Source organism: Penaeus japonicus, unplaced genomic scaffold (genome assembly GCF_977035675.1).
Source record: "Penaeus japonicus unplaced genomic scaffold, GWHDUDI00000001_assembly GWHDUDI00000004, whole genome shotgun sequence".
Classification (NCBI taxonomy): Eukaryota; Metazoa; Arthropoda; class Malacostraca; order Decapoda; family Penaeidae; genus Penaeus; species Penaeus japonicus.
In genome coordinates, this window is record NW_028234406.1 from 16,894,885 (window position 1) to 16,899,884 (window position 5,000).

The 5,000-nt window shown below is 40.4% G+C and overlaps 1 protein-coding gene across 6 annotated transcripts in view; it reads left to right on the forward strand.

The window, feature by feature from the left end:
- The first annotated feature begins 1,652 nt into the window (after nt 1–1,652).
- The window catches only part of LOC122255025 (uncharacterized), a 42,401-nt gene continuing 39,053 nt past the window's right edge, over nt 1,653–5,000 (forward strand). For 4 of the 6 annotated variants that reach the window (XR_015190990.1, XM_086536124.1, XM_086536127.1 and 1 more), the window contains exon 1: nt 3,738–5,000. This exon is cut by the window's right edge and continues 660 nt beyond it. The gene's annotated coding sequence lies outside the window, so the exon portion shown is untranslated. Of the gene's footprint in view, nt 3,140–3,737 lie in introns of those variants that run through there. The other 2 variants (XM_086536125.1, XM_086536128.1) reach the window with 1 other exon arrangement.

Here is a 5,000-nt window from a genome sequence, read left to right on the forward strand (position 1 = left end):
ATATTACCTGAACACCCAAAGAGATATGATAATTCTAAATTGACTTCTGCTAATCTCAGAATTGTCCCAACCCGCGAACTAGTTAAGACTGGCTGAATGAACCGAGGGAATCTGTTGTTTCTTCTCAATACACAGCGGCTGAAGTACAAATTGTTGGGTCAACGCGGGGCTGTTTACTGTGCAGTAGATAAGTTCTGGTTCTCGTTAAGTTCTTTCTTTAGTTTTCTTCTTATCCTAAGGCGCACTACGCGAGAGAAGACTAAGAAAAAAACGTGAATTATCAATCTATTCTCTTGAAACCTCATCGCCTTTTTTTAAATATTTTCCAATGTAATTCGGGTAATCGCTGTTCATGCATTAATTGGTAGTGATAGCAAAAACATGTATCGCAGTAAAAACAATTTTTTTTCTTCGTAAATAAGTGTATTTGATTAAGGCAAACGAATATAATCAATAACAGGAGAGCCATGCTTCTTTTTTTTCCTTTTGGCTTCCTGAACAGACCCGAAATGGATGTCAATGTGCCAATACCTTTTCTGAAAACAAAACAAAACACGTCGATCACCAGTCTTCACTTCATCAAATTTCATCCTACTTGATGTCCTATCAAACCTTAGAACTAAAATTAGCTACAATAAAAAAAGTGTATACAATGTAGATACATATAGTTCGCTTACATATCAAGCAAAACATTCCCAAAGATACCCACTTTAAAAAAAAGAAGAGAAGAAAGAAAAAGATAGATCCCGAGAGTTATACAGAATTTATATGATATGATGTGATTAGTACAGGACCTTTCATATGTCAATGACAGCTTAATCATGTATCAATCAATTCCTAATAGAAATCAGAATGTGAGAATGAGTGTTTCCTTTTTTGTACATGTATGTGTGTGTGTGTGTGAGTGTTTGTCTTGTGTGTGTGTGACATTATATATGAGTGTATGTGTGTGAATGTTTGTGTATATATAGATATAAATGGTGATTTTGACACGTGTGTAAAGAGAGAGAAAACGCCATTCATGTTACTCTTTTGATTTGCTTTTACAATGAGATTATCTTTAATTCTCTAACAATGGCAAATTATGAATATTGTAGACTGCAGACTGTGGAATGTCAAATAGTTATCATATATTAACCAATAACTTTTTGCACTTATATTCAAAGGAAATTCTCACAGCAATTAAGTGCAACAAAAGACTCAAAGTGGAGAACCACATCGAAATTAATTTTGGAAAAGCTCTGATTTTCTCTTAGTGTGTGTTGTTCCGCTGACAACACTAAGGTTACTGCCGATGTGCTTCGAATTGACAGCATATGTTTTAATTCAGATGTATAGATCGAAGATACTTCTTGCTTATCATTCTTTATATTTTGAAAATAAAAAAGGTGTATGTATTTTCCGGGCCACGAATATTGTGACACTTAGTTTCAATTGAATTTATGTATGAATATAAACTATTGTATTACATTCTACACAAGACAGATTCTTTGTCTTGCGCCAGTGCATGGTGTGTACCAGTATAAACCACCGAATCCGGATCTGCAGAGATGACTCTAGTGTTTAGCAGCGAAGTACTTCTAAAATGCAAGGGCCCTAAGCCTAGCGTCGCGCTTAGCATAGCAAAGACAAAGGATAAGGATAAGCCAGATTTGCGAAAGCATATGCTACGCCGGGCTTGTATGCGCTAAGGCGAGCCCACCAGGCAAAGACAAAGGATGGTGATGTTGAGGTTCGGGGTAGTTCTTCATGAGCACCAGATACCGCACGATAGGACGGACCACTTTACCGATAACGACACGCCGATAACGTCGAAGAGAATGATAGTTGTTGATAATAAACCAGTCGAACTGTGCCATAGGTTGGGACAGCGATGGGAGCCACACCAGGTGTGCTCCTCCAGAGCCGCTCGGGCCAGAGGTTTCACTTTTTGAACACATGGTTGGCTGATGCTGAATGTTGCTGGCACTCCTCTTGTCTCGCGCTGTAAGGCCGTGCGCCCAGCGAGCTACTCCAGATAGTCGCGTTCTGATAACATGTATCTCGTAAGCTTTACTTATCTTTCGATAGGGGAACTACGTTGCCGGATATTTTTACATCTGTTTAACATATTTGACCCCATGCATCTACAGACGAAGAGAAGAAATCGTTAAGGTGCGAGCAGAGGAAGTAAGTAGAAGTCAGACCGGCGGCCGGATGCATCTCGCCGTACCTGAGGGAAGCCGACTGAGCGGGAACAATATTACACGTGGAATTGGGTATCGCGCCAGAAGTGACAACACTGCCTTCGTCAGCCGACGGGTCCCAGCAGTAGTACGTTGATACCTCACTCGTTCTCGTCTGTTTCACCGAACCTTAACGCGATCACGCTGAAGAACAGTCTGGCCGTTCCTTTTACGATATTATAGCATAACGTGTTGTGGAATCCCGTGCTGTTTATCAACGTTTCCTACGTATGTCTCAGAAAATAACAGTGCTGGAGTATCAAGCCATATGGCCATAGAGTGGGTTACAGAAAAGATAATTCAATTGAACTGAACTTTACCCAGTTTTCAGTGTTGTTCCTCTCCCGGTGCAGCCAGCGCGAAACATCAACAATTTCACCACGTATAAACAATGTTAGCTGTGCGTGGTGGTGGCTGTGCGTGCTCTGCTAGCGAGATCTGCCAAGGATATTCGTTTCCTGCAAAATTTTCATCGAAAGCCAACTAGCGTGTGTAACATTTCTGCAGAAACATGACACTGGTGCGTTTGAGTCTTGAAGGCTGAAAGATGTTTTTACTTACTGTTTTGACCCTGGAAACTCGCGCGTTGGTCAGGCCGCCCCGCATGACCCTGGAAAATCTTAAACAACCAGCAGTTTTTCGATACTCTGCGTTTCGCCTCTGCGGCATCGAGTAAGTGAGAATCTGATGTCTTGTACTTCACTTCTATGAAAAGAGAAAAGAAAGAATCAAAAGAAAATTTATGGAATTGATGCTGATGTCCGCGACAAGAATTAAGAGTCTATGATCATCAGGAGAGAAAAAAACAAGATTTGAAACCCATGCACTTTATGGAGAAAGCAAGTTATAACTCGAGTCACTGGTAGACTCGCACTCCACAACTACTCATCTTTACTTGATCTGAAATATCCCTGGTAAGTAAAAAAAAAAAATAAATAAATAAATAAATAAATAAATAAAAAATAAAATCGTCATCATAATAATCAAATAAACTGTTTACGATTAAGAAAACAATGTTTACCTTATTCCGTTCTAACTGCAAAGGAAAAAAGCGGAGTAAGTCACGATCCTGGTGCAACTGCAACATGTGTATGTGGAGATCGCGGCACACAACACGTTCTGTTTCTCAAGATCCAAACACGCATTACTTTCCCAACACTACGGCACCAAAACATCACATCATTACCATATTGTATCATCGCTACACCATGTTAGGAATTGACTTACCTAGGGTTTGTGTGGGGCTTTCCTTTGTTTATATGTATGGTGCATTTACCCTCTACAGATATATGCACTGTATCTTTTACATCATAAGAAAATATAGTCATGCATTTCCTTCGTCTTACATTCCACGTAAAGCAGGATACATTTGTCAACATAATTTAAAAGTTCGGTGTCCACCCCCTAGGCAAATTTGTCCGGTCTCTTTTGAAGTTGATGATAAGCCTGTTTAAAGAATATATTATATGTACTACTTTTTTTTTTACTTATCTTTTATCTATTCATTCTTTTTTTGTCTTTTTTTCTTCTTTTTTTTGCAAATTCTTTAGAAGCTTTCTTGTCGAATAGTGAGTGACAAGGGAAGGATTGCCATCTTTTCATTTTTTTGACAAACCATAGGAGACGCGCCGTTTCCCGTGTTAACTAAGATGCAATCGTAATAAGAGTAGACACAAGCAAAAGCACAGATTTCCCAGTGAGAATTAGATGAAGAGCAAGGGAAGGATGCCATCAGGCAGATGGTTCTGTCTACGAAACGATGATAACAAATGCAGTAGCCACCTATTGCCTCTAATTATAATTCATATCAACTAGATTGGTTGTTTGTGTCATAAACATTAATGCAAGCTAACTTAATCAGGGAGTTGAAAGGTTTTTAATAACGCATGTCTAATCTATAAAATAATTAAACAGTTAAGATTTTGCAAATGTCTTTAAGTATAAATTAGATAATTGAATAGAATAATATTACATTAAAAGATAAAGTTATTAAGATCAAATCAGCGAAGTAAAAAGTGCCTGTCTCCATATGCCTCGCGGAAAATGCTGAAGGTAACAGAATCTGTTTGTCACGGAATCATGTGCTCCGCTACAGGTGTTTATATATATGTACTATGAATTATTTAGTCACTCGCGCAGCTGATGTTGATGCACGTGTGTTTCTGCTTATCGTTCATTAAGACGCAATGTCTGCAAGTGTGAGACGAGACACAGGGGCGCGAGAGGTCCGCGTTCGAATGTGGATGTGGGCGGGCGGAGGCGCCGCCAGCACAAGGAGCGGACGTCCCTTAGATAACGTTGTTGACAAAACATGTTATGCCCGCTCGCATCCGTTTACTAAATCCATTATTTTCTACGTTTTAAACGCAGGTTTCTAGATTAACTAATCTGATTCTTTGACGTCGCAAACGCGTACATACTTCAGTCGAAGGGTTTCATACTCACGCGTGGGTAATCAGTGCATGAGTAATGAACCACTGCTGACACTTGGTACCCAGGATGCGGATGAGGTACGCGATACGGTGAGGTAAGAGTGATAAGAGAGCATTACGCCCGAGGTAAGCCGGTGCGCAGCATGGGAGTACCCAGCGCTGGCACCGGCACCAGCCAGACACGCGGTTCAGTCTCTGCGGGTCCTCCATGCTGGCCGTACCTCCGTCGCTCCGCCGCCCGCGCGCTCTGTCACTGCGATACGGTGATCGTCTGTGCTCTAACGTGTTCTCAGAAAAGCTAGACATGTACTGAAACTGTATATGCACATGGCATATATAAAAT